At 46.9% G+C, this 24,038-nt stretch overlaps 1 protein-coding gene across 2 annotated transcripts in view; it reads left to right on the forward strand.

Moving 5' to 3' along the window:
* The window catches only part of ANKRD66 (ankyrin repeat domain 66), a 61,251-nt gene that overhangs the window by 13,402 nt on the left and 23,811 nt on the right, over positions 1-24,038 (forward strand). The window lies entirely within an intron of this gene.

Here is a 24,038-nt window from a genome sequence, read left to right on the forward strand (position 1 = left end):
ACAGCAAGGACTGTACCTTTAAAAAGGTAGCAGTGCAGATATAGAATACCAGTATACTTCTTATTGGAAAAAAACAAGCAAATTGAACTGCTATAGATCCTTGCACAGAGACTGCATGTCAACAGAATCCGTCACACACAGAACACAGACCAACCCCTACCAATTACAAAATGAAGGATCAAAAATTAAAATGTTAATCCTAAGAAGTCAATCTCTGTGAGCAGTACAACACAGAAGAAATTTAAAAGTGCACTTCATCCTGGAGTATGCAAAATATAAAGGGGCCGTTTTACTAAGCTGTGCTAAAAAGTAGCCAAAGTTATCCTCAGCCCGGGGCTTTCCCACAGGCTGAGGCCACTTTTAGCTCGGCAGTGAAATGGCTCCATTTTCCTATAGACCTACCAACCAGAAACACAACAGGATCAAAATGAACATACCTAAATCTCCACTACCCAAGCTGCAAAGCACTCAAATACAAATCAACCTACGCATCCAGCTTTTCCTACATAAGCACACAACTATGGAACGCATTACCAAAAGCCATGAAAACAACTTTTGATCACCTAAACTTCTGGAAATCATTAAAAACTAACCTGTTCAAAAAGGAATACCCTACCGACCCAACTTAAATGCCTGTACCCTGCAACACAACGAAACCACAGCTCGTAATGGACATATAATAACAATAACTCTTCCTCTCTACGATTCCCTAATGTGTCTGAACACACGAACCTTATTCTACCATAACATTACTGTATTTGTTCATTCCGGAATTGGCGAACGCCTTTATGGTACTATGTAAGCCACATTGAGCCTGCAAATAGGTGGGAAAATGTGGGATACAAATGTAACAAATAAATAAATAAATTACAACAATGGCCACACACTAATTTCCCCATTAGCGTATGAGCACTTTCTGATACCTATTTTCTAGGTGTTAAGGGCTCACGTGCTAATCCTGTGCTAATTGGTTAGCTTGCGGCAATGTAGCTGCACTAACCGATTAGTGCAGATTATGCCTACTCTCCACCCCCAAACATACCCCCAGCACTAAGAAATCTATTTTCTAGTGAATGGGAAGTGTGCACTGATCCTGAAACTGCCACAGAACACCTGAGCACCCCTTGGTAGTGGTTTTTAACCTGCGGTAAGCATACATTAGTGCTTACCACAGCTTAGTTAAAGGACCCTATAGATTTTAAACATACATGTTGCCAAAACTGATGCTTTCCTAATCACTAAAAACTGAAAATAATTTTTTTTGTAATCACTATTGTGGACAATTAACTTTTCTGAGATGTTCCCAGTGTCTTTTCAGCCCTTTCTTTTTCCCTTATCCCCTGTTTAGCTTCCCAGTCCCCCTTTTACGTCCTCTCTAGCTCCTTTATTTTCACTTTATATCATCACTTCACAGACCTTTTACTTTCTCCTCTTTCCCAGCACCTCCACGCTATTCTTAATGTGACATCATCTCTCCACCCTGACCCGCCCCTCTATGATTTCTTTCAAGTACCTCAGGGAATTAACACATCCTTTGCAGATGCCCCCACCCAGCTGTTCTGCCCTTATTGCCACTTGACAATCAATGATTCTCAATAAGTCGACTTTCTTGAATAAGAGTCGACTTGGGCCTAATAAAGTTGTTTGTGAGTGTGATGATGCGATGATGAGTGACATTTGAGCACTGTGTTGCTGGTTTGCAGCAGTGATATTCCTCTCCAAAACCCCATGATTGAGTGGGGGTTGACTCTTCCTCAAGCAAGTCGGCATATTGAGAATCGTTGATTGTCAAGTGTTCAACATGTATTGGTTGGTGGACTTTGAGAGCACTAAGTACATTGCAAGCAGGTGATGATTTTTCATCTATTTTCAAATATCTTTTTATAAACATTTTACAGTTATGGCTTGCTAAATGATGACTTTTCTACCTCCAGGGAATTGTGTTTTGAGAGTCAACAATACAAATTAATTTTGAGAGTACCAGCGCTTGGGGGAGTGCAGTGGGAGTCACTTTTGCGGACAGATTGTTTTAATGATCTTAGGTTATATTGTGTTGGTTGTATTGTAATTATTTATGAATATTCATTGTGGATATCCTGAAAACCTGACTAGCTGGGGTACCTCCAGGACCAGATTTGGGAGCCACTGCCTTAATCCCTATTCAAACTGTGCCCATTTCCTTCACCCACAAGCACCCATTCAGTCACAAAATCTATACACTCCCACCAGACTCCCTTAGTCCACTCCTAATCCTTGAGTTCCCATCTAATCTCATTTCTGAAAGCTCTTTTTTTGAAGGGGCAGGGGCACTTACCACCCTCTCTGCACCAGGTTTATACCTTCTTTGTCATGCCCCACCCCATGTGTATCTTCTTTCTCTTTCCCCTCTCAAATTTCCTCCTGCTGACATTTAAAAATTACCCTCTTTACCCAATCAGAGTTAGCATAAAGAAAGAGTCAAATGGGGGGTGGGGGTAGAATGTTACCTCAGGCCATCTCCTCTTTCTCTACAGCTAGCAATGGTAATTGTGGCCACAGGGAGAGAACAGGACCCCACGTCTTGGCCAGGCTGGCAACAGTGATCATGGACAAAAGGCAGGGGGAAGGATGCAACATTTCCAGCCTAGGCTGGTGGCAACAGTGATTGTGGTGGAAGCACAGTTAGGTTCAGAATGCAGTGGTGCTGATAGCAGGTAGGGGCAAGAGGGCAGATGCAGACCTATTATATTTCCAGCTTGAGCTGCTGGCAGCAGTGATCACTGGGAATATGAGGGAGCAGTTATGGGGATTTCATGTACCTGGATCCTTGCTTTGTGCTCTCCTCAACCTACAGGCACACATAGTTATTAAGGAAAGAATGGGTTTGCTATCTATGCCAAATTTTTGGTGACACACTCCCAGCTCTTCATGACACACTTTTGGAGAATCACTGTATTAGAGGGACCTTAACATAGGTTACAAAGAAAGTGTTAGGGGTCGATTCACCTTGAGGTGCAATGACAGTTAAGCGCTTGACTAGAGTGCCTAAATTTAGGCCTGCTATATTTTCACCCTTTTAGGTGTCTAACACTGAATATGAGCACTAGGGGCTTAACTTACTTCAACTTAACTGACCCCACTCAATTTTTAGGTGTCAAATTTAAGAATCTTGTAAAAATAGGCACCTCAAATTAAGTTCTTAGCAGGAGAGTTTTAATTAATGCGGATCTAGACACCTTACTCTTTAAGGGGCCCTTTTACTAAGGCGCGTGCCCAACATGCGTCAAATTAGAACTACCGCCCAGCTACCGCGTGCCCTGGGTGGTAATTCCATTTTTAGCGTGTGTCCAAAATACACGGTAGAAAATATTTTTTATTTTCTACCGTGTGGCGCTTACCTGGCGGTAATCGTCAGTTTACACACACTGGCCGCTTACCACCCGGTTAGTGCATGAGACCTTACCGCTAAGTCAGTGGGTAGCAGTAATGTCTCAGGCCAAAAATGGATGCTCGCTGGTTTTAATTTTGCCTCATGTCCATTTTTGGCCACAAAAAAGGCCTTTTTTCTAGGTGTGCTGAAAATTTGACCTGCATGCATCCAAAACATACGCCTACACCAGCGCAGGCTACTTTTCGGCACGCCTTAGTAAAAGAGCCCCTTAAGTGACTCAGGAAGTGCCTACCAATATTTCTCTAACAAGAGAGAGACAGAGACTTTGGACATGAGGAATATTATTTTGGTGGTGTGCTTTGCACTGTTCCAGCTTAACATCAGGTATAGAACTTACAATGCTTATAATACATGAGAGTGATTATCTGAGTCCTGCCCGGGGAGCCCTGCATACTTCAGCTTTATTATTCTTTACTACCCAACATTTTGTCCCTCCTTTACTGTCCTATTTGAAATGGAGTTCCTTTTTCTTCCTTTTCTGTCTTCTGTTTCTACTCTAGGGCGGTATATCAAATTTTTAATAAACCTGAAAAGGGTGTTATAAGGGGAACTAGGAAACTTAGTTACAACTTCCATCGTGAGTAAGCATTACTTACATCAGATCTAAATGTTCAGACTTATGGTTTCAATAAACGACTTCCTGATACCTTTAATGGGCCAAGCTTAAATAGGTGAAAGCAATAGCTCTGATTAATTATCTCACAGAAGTTCTTTTGTACTTCCTTCAGCTCCTGCAGCCATAATTTCCAGAAAAAAGTGATAAAGTAGACACATCTGGATACAAATAATTTATCTGATGTCAGTCCTGTCTTCTACTACTACTACTACTACTACTTATCATTTCTATAGCGCTACAAGGCATGCACAGCGCTGTACACCATACACAAAAAGACAGTCCCTGCTCAAAGAGCTTATAATCTAGATAAGACAGGCAGACAGACAGAACAATTAAGGATAAGGGAATAAAGAGGTGAGGATAAAAGGACAGGGCAAGTGAGGATTAGGAGTCAAAAGCAGTGGTAAAGAGGTGGGCTTTAAGTTTGGACTTGAAAACGGCCAAAGAGGGGGCTAGATGTACAGGCTCGGGAAGTCTATTCCAGGCGTTAGGTGCACCAAGATAAAAGGAATGGAGTCTGGAATTAGCAGAAGAGGAGAAGGGGGCAGATAAGAGAGATTTATCAACAGAACGGAGTACCCGAGGGGGGGCGTAAGAAGAGACAAGAGTGGAGAGGTACTGGGGAGCGACAGAGTGAATGCACTTATAGGTCAATAAGAGAAGTTTGAATTGAATGCAAAAACGGATAGGGAGCCAGTGAAGTGACTTAAGGAGGGGGCTAATGTGAGCATAGCGACTTTGGTGGAAAATGTGTCGCGCAGCAGAGTTTTGGACTGATTGAAGAGGAGAGAGATGGCTAAGAGGGAGGCCGGTGAGAAGCAGGTTACAATAATCAAGACGAGAGGTGATAACAGTGTGGATAAAGGTTCTGGTAGAATGCTCAGAGATGAAGGGACGGATTTTGCTGATGTTATAGAGAAAGAAATGACAGGTTTTGGCAATCTGCTGAATGAGCAGAGAAGGAGAGAGAGGAGTCAAAGATGACCCCAAGGATACGAGCAGATGAGACAGGGAGAATAAGAGTGCCATCCACAGAAATAGAGAAAGGGGGGAGAGGAGAGGTAGGTTTAGGGGGAAAGATGAGAAGCTCGGTTTTGGCCATGTTAACTTTCAGATGACGTTGAGACATCCAGGCAGCGATATCAGATAGGCAGGCTGACACATTGGTCTGGATGCTGGTTGAGATTTCGGGGATAGAGAGGTAGATTTGGGAGTCATCGGCATAGAGATGGTAATGAAAGGAGCCAATAACCAGATAGCAGAGCAGTCATCACATTCGCCTCAACAGACAAGCTGTGAGGGTGATCTACACGGGAGGCAAGGTGTCGAGACAAATTCACAGAGTTGGGAGATGAGGGCTCTGGTCAGTCTGAATTTATCCAAGCACACTCAGCTCTGCTAAATCTGCCCTGGGCTAAGTTCTGCTGTGGAGGCGGTAATGTACATTGGAGATTAGATTCACTGAGGTGTACCTTAATGGTAATTTAGCCCACCTTTCCAAATAATGCCTGAGGTGGAGCATGTCCCCTGGATATAAAGGGGGTAATTTTATAAAAGTTATTTTAGCATGTATGTGGCAATATACACACACCAAATAGCTTTTATAATATTACAGAAATACAAATATCACATGAAATTCTTTCCATGCTAGAAGCGTTAAACCAATATTTTTTCCTAATTATTTTACTAAATCATACCATTTAGTGGAGAAAAAGGACCATTTCTAGTCATTTTGTAGCCTTCAGACTGAGTTGCAGTCTGAGTTGCAATTTTATGGCAAATTGAAGTCTCCTGGGCAGCCTGGGGGGGGGGGGGGGGGGGGGGGAGGGTGAAACAAGGTGCCCTTGTCAGGACCTACTTGATCTATACTTAATATAGTGGGACACTAGATCCCTCAGATGAAGATTGAAGGCTCATTCCCTGCAAGTTGACTTTTTCATTTCACTGCAGCGCTGGAAGTGAAGAAACTCAGTACAATGTATTGTAAGCCACACTGAGCCCGCAAATAGGTGGGAAAATGTGGGATACAAAAGCAATAAAATAAATAAATATATTAAATGTTCTCTTTCTTAGGACACGTTATACAAAGCAGTGCTATTGATTAGTGTACGCTGAATGTGAAGAAGCCCATGGAAATTGAATGGGCTTCTTTGCATTCAGCGTGCCGCTAATTGGTAGTGCCACTTTGTAAAAGAAGCCCTTAGACGGTGTTAATTTTTTTTTTTTTTGCTATTTATGGAGGCAGCTTCTTATATTTCAGTATTTTTTTTTTTAGGCTATATGGTCTTTATTTGCCTACATTTTTCTACGTTTCTTTTTTTTTTTAATATTATGTTTATTGTCTCATGGAGTCAGATACAGGCAACAAAAACAACATCAGTGCAGCAGAAACACACAATATCAACATCTCTCATAGCCCGTTGACCTCCATGATATTTTCCAAAACTTTCCTCCCCAACAAAATCCCCCCTCCCTCCTCCCTCCTCCCGCTCTTCCCCCCCTGCTTCCTCTCGTCGCTTAATCAGCACACATCTCCATTTAATCAGATCCGCAGTTTGACATCTGCAAGAAGGTACTTGTTCTCCCCCACAGGTCTCGATACTGACGGGCACACAAGGAGGCCGAGAATTTATATCGCATAGCCACCCAATTAGCCATTTCAACCATACTGTTTCTCCATGCTGCCAGGGAAAGGGGTTCCGGACTCACCCACTGCTTCAACACGCATCTCTTAAGCAAGATCATTGCTAACAATACGAATTTGCAGTGCGACTCCCTCAGCCCCTGTTCCCTAAGAGCCTGCCCACACCCCATTAATGTAATTGAGTACTGCCACTCCACTGTGCGCAGTAAAATCTTTTCTAGAATTCCAATTGCCCCAGTCCACAATGCCTGCAGGGCTGGACATTCCATGAATGAGTGCAAGAAGGTGCCCACTGCCCCTCCACACTTGTCACACATATCACTATCCCACATCCCCAGGGCTTTCCCCTTAGCTGTACATATGTGTACCCTATAAAGGATTCTATATTGTGTATCTTGCAGTGACGCATTCGGGGTAAGCCTCCGCAGGCCTCGGAAAATGGCACTCAATCTCTCCACTGATACCTCTTCTGCTACATCTTTACTCCAGGCTTCCGCTAGCAGTGCCATGTAAGGCGCCCACAGACGCTCCCTAATTATTTGACACCAGCCTGTCAATTTGTTGTAATTTGGGGTTGTCTGCAAAAAAATGTGATCAAGTTGAGTAAAACGCACTATGGCCTTACTCCTGCGCTCCACACTCATTATGTAGTCTCGTGCTTGCAAATATGCAAAGAACTGGGAGCCAGGGATCTGTAGCTCACTTCTGACCATGTCGAATGTCGGGAATATGTCCTCCCCTTCTTTCCTAAACTGGCCTATAAATCTACAACCTTTGTCTCTCCATAAGCTGAAAACTGATGTTCCCAACCCCGCCGGGAAGGCCATATTTCCCACCAGCGGCAGAAACGGGCTAGCCCCCACACTCATTCCCTCTTGCCCTCTCCACCATCTCCAAGCCATTTGAAGAGCTGCCACATAAGGGTTTTCTACTCTTTTTTTTGCCCCTTGTACTGCCCAGGACTCTAAAACAGTGAAAGGGTCATTTGGCCTGCACCAGCTTTCCCAGAAACCCGGGGGGGGGGGGGGGCGAAGAACCCCCTTTCCGAGATCAGTTCTTGTATCCACCACATCAATGCTGCCACATTATAGACTCGCAAGTCCGGGAGTCGTAGACCCCCCTGTCCGTTATTTCTAATCAATTTAGCAAAGGCTATTCGGGGGCGTTTAGCATGCCAGATAAATGTACCTATAATGCTTTTGTACAAACGCTCTTCCAAGTTCTTCACCTACAGGGGGAGCATCTGTAATGAATAAAGTAGTTTGGGAAGAAGCACCATCTTGACCAGCGCTATTCGCCCCAAAAAATTCACTGGGAGGTCTTTCCATTTCTGGCATAGCTTTTTAACCTCTTCCAGCCGGTCTATGACATTCTTTTTATATACCCACATCGGATTCGCACTAATATAAATCCCTAGATACTTAAAACCTTCGGTGGCCCATCGGAGTGGGAAGGACTGCGAGTCTCTACTTATACAAGGGTCGCTTACTGGCAGTGCTTCGGACTTGTCAAAATTTATACTAAGACCTGAAAAATCCCCAAAGACCCGAATGATTGTCATTGCCAGTGGCAACGTGCGAGTTGCCTCGTCCAGCAACAGCAGCATATCATCTGCAAACAGGTTGATTATATATGTTTCTCCTCCCACTGTCAATCCCTTTAACGTGACCTTTTGCCGCAGTTTCGCTGCCAGGGGCTCTAGGGTGAGTATAAATAACAGTGGTGACAAGGGGCAGCCCTGCCTAGTTCCTCCTCCCAGGGGAAACGCATCGTTGACAATAAGCTGCGCCGTCGGGTTATTGTATAACGCTCGGATCCACCCCAGGAATTCGTCTTGGATGCTGAAGCGCCCCAGGATCCAAAACAAATATTGCCAGACTACTTTATCAAAAGCTTTTTCTGCGTCAAGGCTTGCTACTATGGCGTCTCCCGCCCTCCCACTGCCTTCTAATAAGATCCTACTCACTTTTAGTATGTTAGCTGACGCGAACCTCCCCTTGACAAAGCCCACCTGATCCGGATGAATCAGGGCAGGGATCACCTGGCTCAGTCTATCCGCCAACACTGCTGCTAAGATCTTTATGTCCTGATTCAACAACGAGATGGGCCTGTAAGAACCCACTAATTCTTCGTCTTTCCCTGGCTTAGGAATCAGCACAATGTGCGCATGATTTAATACAGGCCCCATCGTGCCCCCCTCCCTGACTTCTTCACACATAGCTATGAAGGGTGCGATCATTACATCCTGCAAGATTTTATAGTATTCCGCCCCTAGCCCATCCGGGCCTGGCGCCTTAGCCAGTTTAAGACGCTTGATCACCCGCTGTACTTCTTTACCCTGGATGGGTGCATTCAACCCCCTCTGCTGGTCTTCCGACAGCGTGGGCAGCCCCACCCTCTCAAGGAATTCCAAACACTTTCTCTCCGAGAATTCCCCTGTTTGGTATAGCTTCGAGTAGTACTCTACAAATTCTTTTTTAATGTCCTGCAACTGGGTTATAACTTCACCCTCCATATTCTTTATTTTAGGTATAAACCTTTTTGCCGACTTCTGTTTTACTAATGATGCTAGCAGTTTACCTGTTTTATTACCCCACCGATGTAGCTTGTATTTATACAATCTAATATTATAAAGTGCTCCTTCCTCCAGTACTTCTTGCACTTCCTTCCTGCTGTCCAGGTATGCCTTCCTATTCTTGTCAGAGGGACACCCAATGAGCACTCGCCGTGTATCCTGCAATTCCACTGTGAGGGCCTGAATTCTTTCCCCAAGCTTCTTATTCTGGGAAGCCACGTAAAACTACCTTTGAGGCCTCCCTGAATATTCGCGGGGTCACTTCCTGCGCTTCATTCTCTAAGAGATAGTCCATCCAACCCTTCCTCAAGCAGGCCTGAAACTCCTTATTTAGATACAGCACAGGATTCATGCGCCAGCGACTTGCCCCCTCACGCCCTCCCCAGCACCAATCCATCCATACTGGTGAGTGGTCCGACACCTCTGGCTCCCCAATTCCCGACTGCTGCACTTTCAAGGCCACCGAGTATGGAACTAACAGGTAGTCAAGTCGAGAATGCGTCCCGTGTGGATGAGAAAAAAAGGTGAAGTCAGTCTCAGTAAGATGCTGATGACGCCACACATCCACTAAGTCTAGCTCTTTCATCAGAAAATTTACCCCCTTGTCCTCCTGATCCTTACCCATCTTCCTTGGTGGTTTGCAATCTATTGAAGGATCACTGGGGATATTAAAATCACCTCCTATGATCAGCTGATATTGATCAAACGTTACCAGCTTTGCTACCAATAGGGTGAAAAACTTGTGGGAGTATATGTTAGGGGCATAAACACTACACAGTCCTACCTTTTTACCCTGCATTTCTCCTGTGTAAGAAGGAAGAGGCTGTCCTACCCTGGTTAGGCCCCTAGGGGGCGTTGTCCCCCCTAAAATGTCCAGGGAAAAGGGCTGGGTGAGTCGCTGAAGGGAGCCAGAAAGGGGAGGTAGAGCTGGAGGTCGCTAGGACCTGGGGCGAGTCCTGGAGGATAGCTGTAGGTCGCTAGGACCTGGGGCGAGTCCTGGAGGATAGCTGGAGGTCGCTAGGACCGGGGAGAGTCCTGGGGATAGAAACAGGTGCAGCAGGTTATGGGCTGGGTCCTGTTTGGCTATTAACTACTTATACTCCTCCTGAGTTGTGAAGGGAGGAAGGAGAGCTGGCTGCTGGAAAAGAGAGCTGGTAACTAAAGCAAAGAGGAATCCCCATGAGAAGTACTGGCTGTGCCCTTTGGACTGGTAGTAGAACTGGGTGTTCCCAAGAAGGAAGCTGGCTGGGGGAAGAAGGCCCTAGAGTGCCAGGTAGAAGAACTATGGGTTCAAAGAGGTACTGTGTGTCCCAGCTGAAAAGCCTGTGTGTCTAGAACAGTGAAGAGGGACTGTGTGTCCGGGGACTGAGTTAGTGCTGAGCCCAAATGGATGTGTGAGAGGGCTCAGGGGGAAGAAATCTATGGACATTGAACTGTGCAAGAAGAAATGTTTAAAATGGAAGATTGCACTGAGTAGGAAGAAATGAAATGGTTAAGCTGGAAGAACTGTTTAAGCTTGTGAAAGTGTTTTAAGCTAAAAGAAGTGTGCCCCAGAGGCTGGAATAAAGATGTGTATGAAAATAGCCTGAGAGGTGAAACCTGACTGTGTTTGCTTTTTGGAGAAGCAGGTCACCCTGAGCAGAAAAGGGTGGTAGATTAATTTGCATAAATCTGCATACTGAGAACCAGCTCACCCTGAGTGAAAGAGGGACCTGGGATCCTGAGGTGGGAGCTTCATCATCACAGCAGCTTCATCATTTTCACACCTGCCACTATGAGGAATCTCCCTTCTGGGTCTTGATACATTCTGTGCAAATCAAAATTAATGTTTTTCTTGAATAATATAGCTACCCCTCTTTGTCTCCCATTATAAGACGCAAAAAAGACATCTCCTACCCAGTCCCTTTTTAATTTTAAGTGCTCCATCTTGCTTAAGTGTGTCTCTTGCAGCATAACTATACCGGCCTTCTGCCTCTTGAGTGCCTGCAATATTTTTGTGCGTTTTACTGGGGAGTGCACTCCATCAACATTCAATGTTACAATCTTTAAATTGGCCATTTACTTTCCCACCCAACCATACCACATGCGTGTAACTCATTTATACTGTTCGAGAGCCTCCCAGCTGGGCCCCCAAACCACTCCTCCACATCCTGCGTTATACAGTGTTTACCCTCTCTTGCTTTGAACTGCCAAGCTACCTTAAAAGGTCCCGTGCTGTTCAGCTGAAAAATCATGAAACCCCCTACTACAACTTCCCCTGTTCTCTCCCCCTGATCCCCCCTCCCCTTCCCCCAACTGCCTTCCCTGTCCCTCCCGAGTTACCCTCCCGCCATCCCACATCTTGACAGAACACAAACCCTTCCCCCACACCGTTCCAGTTCTCAACACACACACACACACCCTCCTCACACACCACCTACTCTCCCGGTCTCCTTCCCTCATTATCTTCCCTCCCTCCCCCTCCCCCCGGTTCCCAAACATAGGCAATGTTAAAATACATGTAAAACTAGTACAGAGCAATCTTTAACACAACATATCATTAACTCCTAATACCAAAAGGCTTCCAACAGGGAGTTCCCAACACCTTTCAACTCTTGCAGGTGTGGTTGGTCTTTGCAGCTGTTTAGGAGGCTGGTTTCCATGTTCCGCAGGGGCTATCATGCGTGCTAGTCCTGTCTTCCAGGTCCACGGTTCCAAGCCTCTCTGCAGCCACTAGACTCTCCATTCCCCAACCACAGATTCACGATCTCTCATACCAGACCTCCGTCTCTAAAGTCATCTCAAAACAAAACTTAATGTCCTGCTGCCACTCTCAACATACTGCTCCAGAAAAACCCCCAATGAACCCTGCAATTCTTGTTTCATTTCAAATTGGTCACAAAAGTTTCCAATGCCACTGAGTCCGTAAAAAACAAGGTCTTATTCTCATGTAGCACTCGGACCTTTGCAGGGTACAATAGAGAAAAACGGACTCCCTTCTCATACAATCTTTTGCATTGGCGGCCCATGATTCTCCGCTGATCAGCTACCAATGCTGAGTAATCTTGGAAGAGCATTATTTTCGCGCCTTCATATTCCAGGCCTGGCTTGCGCCGATGAGCTTGCAGGATGGCCTCCTTGTCCATGTAATTCAGCAGCTTTGCCAGTACTTGTCGCGGCCTGCTATCCACAGCTCTCTCTGCCCCCACTCTGTGGATTTGCTCAACCTGCGGGGGTTTCCCGCCAAAATCTAGGCCCAACTGTGCAGGGAGCCACTGTTCCACAAGTTTCCGGAGCTCCGGCGCTTTGACCGTTTCGGGGAGACCCACAATCCGAAGATTGTTACGTCTACTGCGGTTCTCTAGGTCATCCGCCTTCTCCAATTGCTCGCACTTTCGCTCCAATGCCGCTAGTCTGCTGCTTGTTCCCGCAGCTGCATCCTCACACTGCGACACCCGATCTTCGACATGTTGTAATCGGGCGCTCTGGCGCTCCATCGCTTCTCGAATTTGGTCTACTGAGGTCTGCAACTTAGCTTTTCTTCCAGGACCGCCGAGATCTGCTGCGCCAATTCTCATATCAGCTCCGGCGGTAGCGGCCCTGTTATCGGGGTGTCTGGAGCCGCCGCCATTTTGATTCACTCAGCACAAACACTCTTCTTCCCCTACGGGGTCTTAGCGGGCATACCCTGCTGATTTACAGGTCACGGGAGTTTCTGAGTCTCTCAACGCTTTCCTCTCACTTTCACGCTCTTAAGCTCCTCGCTTGGGAACCACTTTCGGGGAGGTTCACGGTGTTTGTTGACGGTTTAAATGCCAGCAGGTCGGAGCCGGTGTTTTGGGCGTCCGCTCAGCTCCACGTCATCACTATATTTCAGTATTTTAATCATTATAGACTAAATTCAGTAAATGGCACCCAGATTTGGGCGCTGAAAAAAATGCATACTGAGCACTATTCTATAAACGATACTCCAAGTTGGACGCTGTTTACAGAATAGCACGTGGAGGGGCATAATTGAACGTCGCTGGTGAAATAGTTCACCGGCGATCTATTTTGGCGGCGGCGCAACAGCTGGCCGGAACCGTATTATTGAAAAAGATGGACGGCCACCTTTTTTTTTTTTGATAATACGCTTTAGCCCGGTCAAATGCCAGAGTTCGCCGGGTTTGAGATCGCTGGTTTTGTTTTTCAGCGATAATGGGAAAAAAATGCTAGCCATCTCAAACCCAGCGAAATCCAAGGCATTTGGTCATGAGAGGAGCCAGCATTTGTAGTGCACTGGTCCCCATGACATGCCAGGACACCAACCGGGCACCCTAGGGGGCACTTCTAAAAATGTTTTAAAAATACACAAATAGCTCCCAGGTGCATAGCTCCCTTACCTTGGGTGCTGAGCCCCCCAAATCCCCCCAAACCCACTCCCCACAACTCTACACCATTACCATAGCCCTTATGGGTGAAGGGGGGCACCTACATGTGGGTACAGTGGGTTTTTGGGGGGGGTTGGAGGGGTTTTGAGGGCTCAACACTTAGCACCACGTGTGTAACAGGTAGGGGGGGGGGGATGGACCTGGTTCCGCCTGCCTGAAGTGCATTGCACCACTAAAACTGCTCCAGGGACTTGCATACTGCTGTCAGGGAGCTGGGTATGACATTTGAGGCTGGCATACAGGCTGGTAAAAAAAAGTTTTTAAAAAAAATGTTTTTAGTGTGGGAGGGGGTTGGTGACCACAGGGGGACTACAGGGAGGTCATCCCCCATTCCCTCCAGTGGTCATCTGGTCAGTTGGGGCACCTTTTTGAGGCTTGGTCATGAAAATAAAAGGACCAAGTAAACCCGGCGAAATACTGCTTAACGCTGCTTTTTTTTCCCATTATCCGCGAAAGCCGGCCATCTGGTAGCCACGCCCATGCCCGCCTTCGCTACGCCACCGACACGCCCCCTGGAACTTTCGCTGGCGTGGCGAAAGGAAAACGGCAATGCTGTCAAAAAAAGCCGCTTTCGATTATACCGATTTCGCTGCTTTTGAGAGATCGCCGGCCGTCTCCCGATTTATGTTGGAAGATGGCCGGCGATCACTTTCGAAAATAAGCCTGATAGTGCTGGGATCCATGCCCAACTGTTAAGTGTAAGGTTTTATACCAAATGAACCCTAAATTAGGCATGAATCCCTCAAATTCTATGATAATGCATGCATCTGTAGTGAACACCTCTGACCCACCCATGCCCCTCCCAAGGCCATACCCCCTTTTCGGTTGCATGCTAAAGAATTTACACATGAATCTCTATAGAATAGCGCTTAGCAAGATGCATGCGTAAATTCCAAATTGCTGCCACTTAGCACCAATAATTGATTGTTAATGCCAAGCTCATTACTCAATTATACTGTGCATGAAAATTGGGCATGCACCCAAATTTAGATGCACAATTTTAAGCACTATTTATAGAATTCCCTGCACTTGTAATATATTTTAGTGGATTTTTTTTTTTCTTAGGACCAATGACGGTATGTGTTTTGATGATCTTTCGAAATTGACCCTCTTTAACACTGAGGTCCTTTTAATCCACTAAATAGTATAATTTGGTTAAATAATTGAGGGAGAAAGATTGATGTAATGCTTCTAGCATTGAAAGAAGAATTTCATATGATTTTTAAATATTTTTCTTCAATTCAGATTGAGTTGTCTTATAACATTGCAACAGTCATAAAAGTACACACTTTCACTGTAGGCATTACTAGGGGTTCGGTCTAGACAGAGCATGAGTATGTGCTTAGATTATAAAATATAAGAATATAAGCATTGACATACTGGGACAGACTGAAAGTCCATCAAGCCCAGTATCCTGTTTCCATCAGTGGTCAACCCAGGTCACAAGATCTCGGAACAGTAAAACAGATTTTATGCTGCTTATCCTAGAAATAAGCAGTGGATTTTCCCAAGTCCATCTTAATAATGGCTTATGGGCTTTTCTTTTATGAAAGCATCCAAACTATTTTTAAACCCTGCTAAGCTAACTGCTTTTATCACATTTTCTGGCAACGAATTCCAGAGTTTAATTACACATTGAGTGAAGAAATATTTTAAATATCTTAATTTACATTTATATGGCGCCTTCCATCTTGGTCAACCTAGGTGCCCTGTTATAAAATTAACCTCAAAGGACCCAGTATTCAAAGGGATTTCTATAGCCGTGTTACTCTGGAGTAGCAAAAATGACAAGACACAGGTTGCATTTTATAGGCACTTGATTTTGAGGAACAGAGACCACTTTGTCATTATTTGTATAATGCTGGGGTGAAGTGAGGATGTTTTATTCAGATACAGTTTTCATCTCCACCGGGAGGCCATTCCACCTATTCACCACCTTTTCTGTGAAGAAGTATTTTCTCAGATTGCTCCTGAGTCTATCCTCTTTCACCTTCACCCTATGCCCCATCATTCCAGAACCTCCTTTTAATTGAAAGAGATTCTCCTTCTGTGCATTTATGCCATGCAGATATTTAAATATCTCTATTGTACCCCCCCCCCCCCAACTCTTCTTGCCTTTAATCCAAAGCATACATATTGATATCTTTAAGTTTGTCCCTGTATATTTTATAATGAAGATCACTAACCATTTTAGTTGACCTACTATTCTTTTTGAAGGTGCAGTGTTTAGAATTGTACACAGTACTCTAAATTAAGTATCACTAGAGACTTACATGACAGCATGATCACCTCTTTTTTGTACTGGCCAATGTTCCTTTCCCTATGCACCCAATCATCCTTTTAGATTTTGTCACTGTTTGGCAACCTGAAGATAATCACATACCCAAGTCCTTGTCTGTACACAGAAGTACTTCACTCCCTAAACTGGACTGCTTCCTCTGGGTTTTGTAGCCCTAGTGCATGACTCTGCATTTTTTTGCATTAAATCTTAGCTGCCAATTCTGGACCATTCTTCAAGCTTTGCTAGGTCCCTCCTCATGTTACCTTCACCATCAGAGGTATTTCCCCATTGCAAATTTTTGTATCCTCCGTAAAGAGACAAACCTTACCAGACAGCTCTTCCTCAATATCTCTTACAAAAATGTAAAAAAGAACTGTCCCAAGAACCAAACCTTGTGACACACCACGTATAACATCTCTTTCCTCAGAGTGAGCTCCATTTACCACTATCATTTGTCACCTTCCACTCAACCAGTTCCTAACCCAGTCAGTCACTTTAGGGCCCATACTGAGGGCACTCAGTTTATTTATAAGTCAACTATGTGGAACTGTGTCAAAGGCTTTCCTAAAATTTAAGTTCACCATATCCATTGCTCTCCCTTGAGCCACTTCTCTGGACATCCAGTCAAAGAAATTCATCAGATTTGCCTGACAAAACTTACCTCTAATAAAAACATGCTACCTTTGGTTCTGCAAGCCATTGAATTCTACAGACCTCACCATTCTCTGTTTTAAAAGTATTTGCATTAATTTATTTACCACAGAAATCAGACAAACCGCACTGTAGTTCCAATCCTTCTCCTTACTTCCACTTTTGTGTAGAGGAATCACATTTGCCATTCTCTAGTCCTCTGGGACCACTCCTGATTCTAGAGAAGCATTGTACAAGTCTGCCTGGCACTTCTATTTCTATTTGTGTTTGTCTTCTGTGATCTTACTCCTGGCCCTTCATCTATGAACACAGAACAGAAATATTTATTGAGCAATTCTGCTGTATCCTTCTCTTCACCGTTGAGTCTCACAATTCCACTTTTGTACTTCCTCCTATCACTAACATATTAAAAAAATGTCTTGTCCCTGCATTTTGCCATATTGGCTATGTTTTTTTTCCATTTTCCTCTTTGCTGTCCTGACTACTTTATCAGCTTTTCTTAGCTTTTCCAGATATTGTCATCTGTCTTCCTCTTTCTGCTATTTCTTATAGTTTATGAAGGCTAACCACTTTTTCCTTACCTTTTCAACTACTACTTTTAAGAAGCAAAGCAGCCTTCTTTTTCCTTTACTTTTATTTACTTTCCTTACAAAAAGGTTTGTTGCCCTTAAAATAGCTCCTTTCAATTTTGTCCACTGCTTTTCTGTTTCTTCCAAATGTTCCCATCCAGCTAACCCCTTGAGGTATTCCCCCATTTCCTCACTTTTTTGATGTCTAGAGCCTTCACTTTTGAATGAACCCGCTCCACACTTGTCATAATATTGAACCACATCATCTGATGATCATTGGATGCCAGATGATCACGCTATAACATCAGAAATGCACTCCCCATTTGTAAACAAGCACTAGCTCCAGGATTCTATAAAGAGTGCCTAAATATGGGTGCCCAAAATAATTAGTTAATGGGCTCCAATAATGTAATTATTAGAGTTAACAAGCACTTAATTGGCACTAATTATGATTTAGATGCCGATCTGGCTGTGTGCTATTCTGTGACAATGGGCCCCTAAATTGAATCATGTGCAACTCAAGAGGGGGCATGGCCATGCAAGGAGCATGGGTGGGACATGGACGTTCACAAAAGATGTGTGCAGTGTTACAGAATAGGGGGATCTATGCCTAACTTGCGTGCCAGGATTTACACCATGTGTCAGCTGGCTTAAGTCCTCACACCCAAAGTTGAGTGTGGAATTTGGCGCTGAACGCTATTCTATAATGAGTGCTCATCTTGGAGTGCCCTTCGTAGAATAACACTGAGTGCTGATTTTGATTGGTGCCTAATTTTTGGCGCAGTTTATAGAATTTACTCCTAAGTCCAGTATGGCCCATCCCGCATGGGTTCCATTACCAATTGCTGGAACAGTAATCCCTGTAGAGAATCCAGGATCTCCCTACTTCTTGATTACCCCGCTTAAGGGGTGTTCTAATCAACATCTGACATATTAAAATCACCTATTAGTAGTACTTCTCTTTTCATATTTATATTTTGAATGTCTTCAATTAAATCTCTGTCCACTTCTGCCACTGAAGGAGGCCTGTATAATACAACAATTTAAATAGAATTTCTATTCCCTGTTTCCAGATTAACTCACAGAGCCTCTTTCTTACCCCGTAAGCCTTACAGTTCTGTCACTTTAATATTATTTCAGACATATAATGCCACTCCTCCCTTTGTCCTTGTCCTGTCCTTCCTGAACAGATTCTAGCCTGGCATAACTATATCTGATTTATCCCAATTATGGTTCTTTATGAACCATGTCTGTCTCCCTTACCACCACTGAATCCAAGTCAGCCTCTTCCAGCAGAGCCTCTGGATCCAAAATCTTATTTCTCATGCTACACTGCTTTCCAGATGTTGCTCTTTTTTCTATCAACCTGGTGAAAGACCCATTTTTGGGGCTACTCCCTTGTATTCAATCAATGGTAAATAAGAACATCTCTGAAGGTCTGTTCCCATCCTTTTGGAAGATTGCCCTTATTTGTCCCTTCTTGAAGAAGTGCAACCTTGATTCTTCTGTGCTGGACAACTACAGGGTGACCTTGAAGGTAAAATTATGTATAATCATACCTGATAATTTTCTTTCCATTAATCATAGCTGATCAATCCATAGACTGGTGGGTTGTGTCCATCTACCAGCAGGTGGAGATAGAGAGCAAACTTTTGCCTCCCTATATGTGGTCATGTGCTGCCGGAAACTCCTCAGTATGTCGATATCAAAGCTCCATCCGCAGGACTCAGCACTTAGAGAATTACACCCACGAAGGGACACTCTGCCCAGCTCACCACCGCCGAAACGGGGGAGGGGAATTAACCCAGCTCATCCCCACACAAGTGGGGGAGGGGAATCCGTCCAGCTCATCCCCGCGGAGCGGGGGAGGGACACCACCCCGCCGATGCGGGGGGATCTGGCTTATCCTGCAACCACAACCGCGGGAGGAGCTGACTGACCCTAACACCGCCGAAGCGGGAGGGGTACAAAGCTGCCCTACAGCCGCACGAAGCGGGAGGGAGTGCCGGCAGAATTTTAAGTCTCAATCCAGCCCCGTAAAACGGAGGGGAGAGGAATGCAGCAGCTCACTGTAACACAAACTCGTCTTAACTCTTGAAGAATCCAAGTGAAAAAACTTGAACACGAAGTCTTTCTGAAGTAACTGAAGACTAAACTTGAACCTGAAATGCAACCAGAATAAAAAACAGTACAGATATCTGGGAGGGGCTATGGATTGATCAGCTATGATTAATGGAAAGAAAATTATCAGGTATGATTATACATAATTTTACCTTCCATATCATCAAGCTGATCAATCCATAGACTGGTGGGATGTACCGAAGCAGTACTCACCCAGGGCGGGACATTGAAATCCCTGACCTCAACACTGAAGCTCCAAACCGGGCCTCCGCCCGTGCAGCCACAGTCAAACGGTAATGCTTGGAGAATGTATGAGCCGAAGCCCAAGTTGCCGCCTTGCATATCTCTTCCAAGGAGACGGATCCGGCCTCTGCCATCGAGGCCGCCTGAGCCCTCGTGGAGTGAGCCTTCAGCTGGATAGGCGGCACCTTCCCCGCGGCCACATAAGCCGCTGCAATGGCTTCCTTGACCCATCTTGCCACTGTAGGCTTAGCAGCCTGCAGACCCTTACGAGGACCTGCAAACAGGACAAACAGATGATCCGATTTCCGTAAATCATTGGTCACTTCCAAGTATCTGATGATGACTCGTCTCACATCCAGATATTTAAGAGCAGAGTACTCCTCTGGGTAGTCCTCCCTACGAAAGGAAGGGAGACAGAGCTGCTGATTCACATGGAAGCGAGAAACAATCTTGGGCAGGAAGGAAGGCACTGTGCGAATAGTCACTCCTGCCTCAGTGAACTGCAGAAAAGGCTCTCGACATGAGAGCGCCTGGAGCTCGGAAACTCTTCTGGCTGAAGTGATAGCCACCAAAAAGACTGCTTTCAACGTCAGGTCTTTCAGAGATGCCCTCGACAAGGGTTCAAAAGGCGGCTTCTGCAATGCTCTTAGTACCAGGTTTAGATTCCACGCAGGCACCACTGAGTGCAGAGGAGGGCGCAGGTGATTAACTCCCTTGAGAAAGCGCACCACATCTGGCTGCGAAGCCAGGGAAGCACCCTTCAGGCGGCCCCTGAAGCAAGCCAGAGCCGCTACCTGGACTTTAAGGGAACTGAGCGACAGGCCTTTCTCCAGACCTTCTTGCAGGAACGCCAACACTGAAGCAATTGGAGCAGTGAAGGGAGAAAGTGAGCCTGCTTCACACCACGCTGCAAAGATACGCCAAACCCTGGCGTAAGCAGTAGAAGTAGAGCGCTTCCTCGCTCTCAGCATAGTGGCGATGACCTTGTCTGAGAAGCCCTTCTTCCTCAGACGCTGCCGCTCAATAGCCAGGCCGTAAGACCAAAGGGGGAGGGATCCTCCATCACCACGGGACCCTGATGTAACAGGCCCTGCTCCACTGGCAGCCGCAGAGGATCGTCGACTGAGAGCCTGATCAAGTCCGCATACCAGGGACGCCTGGGCCAATCCGGACCCACCAGGATTACCCTGCCGGGATGCTTTGCCACCCGGTCTAGCACCCTGCCCAATATGGGCCAGGGCGGGAACACATAGAGAAGCTCTTGTGTCGGCCACTGTTGGAGAAGAGCATCTACTCCCAGGGATCGAAAGTCCCGTCCTCTGCTGAAAAAGCGCGGCACTTGGCAATTGGCCGATGACGCCATCAGATCTAGGCTCGGCTGGCCCCAGCGCTTCGTGATGTCCAAGAACGCCTGAGCAGATAGCTGCCACTCTCCGGGCTCCAAGGTATGGCGACTGAGAAAGTCCGCCTTGACATTCATGACTCCGGCAATGTGGGCCGCTGAAAGCTGCTCCAGGTTCGCTTCCGCCCACTGGCAAAGATTCATAGCCTCCTTGGCTAGAGGGGCGCTCTTGGTACCTCCCTGGCGGTTGACATAGGCCACAGCCGTGGCATTGTCCGACAGGACCCGTACAGGCTTCAACACCAGTACCGGGATGAACTCCAAAAGCGCCAACCGAATGGCTCTGAGTTCCAGGAGGTTGATAGACCACTTTGCCTCTGCAGGAGACCAGAGCCCCTGCGCTGTCCTTCCCAAGCAGTGGGCTCCCCAGCCCGACAACGAGGCGTCCGTCGTGACGACAATCCACTCTGGGGTCACCAGAGGCATTCCCGCAGACAACTTGTCTGTCTGCATCCACCAGCTCAGCGCCTTGCGCACTGCTGGGTCCAAAGGAAGGCGCACAGCATAATCCTCCGACATCGGAGTCCAGCGCTGCAGCAAAGAGTGTTGAAGTTTAGATTGTAAGCTCTTTGAGCAGGGACTGTCTTTCTTCTATGTTTGTACAGCGCTGCGTATGCCTTGTAGCGCTATAGAAATGCTAAATAGTAGTAGTAGTAGTAGTAGTAGTCTCATATGAGCCCTGGCCCAGGGCACAACTTCCATCGTGGCCGTCATAGAGCCCAACAGCTGCACATAGTCCCAAGCCCGAAGGGGAGAGGCTACTAGGAACTGGTCCACCTGAGCCTGAAGTTTGACAATCCGATTGTCTGGCAGGAACACTCTGCCCACTTGGGTGTCGAATCGAACTCCCAGGTACTCCAGGGACTGAGTCGGGCGCAGCTGGCTCTTCTCCCAGTTGATGATCCATCCCAGGGAGCTCAAAAGAGCAACTACCCGGTCCACAGCTTTGCCGCACTCTGCATAAGAGGGGGCTCGGATCAACCAGTCGTCCAGATAAGGATGGACTTGTACCCCTTCCTTTCGTAGGAAGGCCGCGATGACCACCATTACTTTGGAAAAGGTCCGCGGAGCAGTAGCCAACCCGAAAGGGAGGGCTCTGAACTGGAAGTGTCGTCCCAGGACTGCAAAACGCAGAAAGCGTTGATGAGGAGGCCAGATGGGAATATGCAGGTACGCTTCCTTGATGTCCAAGGATGCCAGGAACTCTCCTGCCTTCACTGCCGCTATAACAGAGCGGTGAGTCTCCATGCGAAAGTGCCGCACTTTCAAGGCCCGATTGACCCCTTTGAGGTCGAGGATAGGCCGGACAGAACCTCCTTTCTTTGGTACCACAAAGTAAATGGAGTAACGTCCCTTGCCAAGCTGACTTTCTGGCACCGGAACGACCGCGCCCAGGCGGATCAGATTGTCCAAGGTCTGCTGCACTGCCACAGCTTTGACCGGAGACTTGCAGGGAGAGAGTACAAACCCGTCTTTTAAGGGTCGGCAGAACTCTAGTTTGTAGCCGTCTCTGATGACTTCCAGCACCCACGCGTCTGAAGTTATTGTGGTCCACTCGCCCAGAAACGAGGACAGCCGTCCTCCAATCTGCACTGGGGCGTGGACCAAGACCCCGTCATTGGGTACGAGACCCTGGGGGAGGACCGGAGGGAGCACCTCCGGGACGGCGGTCTCTGCGAAAGGAATGCTGCTTGGGGGAGAAATTCCTCTTGAAGGAAGAGGGGGCAGAGGAACCCGACTTGCCCGGGCGGTACCGACGGGCTTCCTGCAACCGTCCTCTGGAGGTACCGGGACGAGTACTAGCCCGAGCCCTGACCTCTGGTAATTTCTTGCCCTTAGACGTGCCGAGATCGGTCACGATTTTGTCCAGCTCGACCCCAAAGAGCAGCTTGCCTTTAAAAGGCAACCTAGCCAGGCGGGATTTAGAGGCGTGGTCAGCAGACCAATGTTTCAGCCAAAGCCACCGCCGCGCAGAGATTGTCTGAGCCATGCCTTTCGCTGAGGCCCTCAAGACATCATACAGCAAGTCTGCCAAATAGGCTAAGTCCGATTCCAGGGCCGGCCAATCAGCCCTCAAGGAATGATCCGAGGGGGAAGCCCGCTGCACCATAGTCAGGCACGCCCTGGCCACACAGGAGCCGCAAACTGAGGCCTGCAAACTTAAAGCAGCCGCCTCAAAGGACGACCTTAAGGCCGCCTCCAATCTTCTGTCTTGGGCGTCCTTTAGGGCCGTGCCACCTTCCACCGGCAACGCCGTTTTCTTAGTCACCGCAGTGATTAAAGAATCCACGGTAGGCCACAGATAGGCCTCACGTTCACTCACAGTCAAAGGATAGAGGCGGGACATAGCCCTAGCCACTTTAAGGCTCGCTTCTGGGACATCCCATTGAGCCGAAATTAAGGTGTGCATGGCATCATGCACGTGGAAGGTTCTAGGCGGGCGCTTCGTCCCCAGCATAATGGCAGAGCCAACAGGGGCTGAGGGAGAGACGTCCTCCGGAGAGGAAATCTTCAAAGTGTCCATGGCCTGTAACAACAGGTTGGGCAAATCCTCTGGGCTAAAAAGCCGCGCTGCAGAGGGGTCATCCGCTCCATCCGAGCGGGGATCCGTCTCCTCCAAGGAATCCGCAAAGGACCGTTGGGAGACCTCAGACACGCTGCCCTCATCTACATCGGAGGAGACAAATTCCTCCAAGGCCTGGGAATCAACCCGAGGGCGTTTACCTCTGGGAACCTCAACCTCTTTACCAGACGAGGGAGCAGGGGCAGCGTTGTGCATGAGGAAGGCCTGATGCAGCAGCAAAACAAACTCGGGGGAGAAACCCCCCAGACTGTGCACTTCCGCAGCCTGGGCAACAGCCCTAGACGCACCCTCAACCGGCGCTCGCAATAGCGGGGGAGAGACATGCTGCGCATCCAAAATGGCGTCCGGCGCGAAACTCCGCGAAGGAGCCGCGCGGGAAGAACGGCTCTTAACTTTAGCCGCTTCTGTGTCGTCGCCCAAATTAAGGGCGTTCATGGCATTAATGTCTCCAACCTCAAGGGCGGCCCAAGAAGAAGCCGTCTGAGCCGCGTGGCCGGCCAAGATGGCGGAGGC

Source organism: Microcaecilia unicolor, chromosome 3 (assembly GCF_901765095.1).
Source record: "Microcaecilia unicolor chromosome 3, aMicUni1.1, whole genome shotgun sequence".
Lineage (NCBI taxonomy): Eukaryota > Metazoa > Chordata > Amphibia > Gymnophiona > Siphonopidae > Microcaecilia > Microcaecilia unicolor.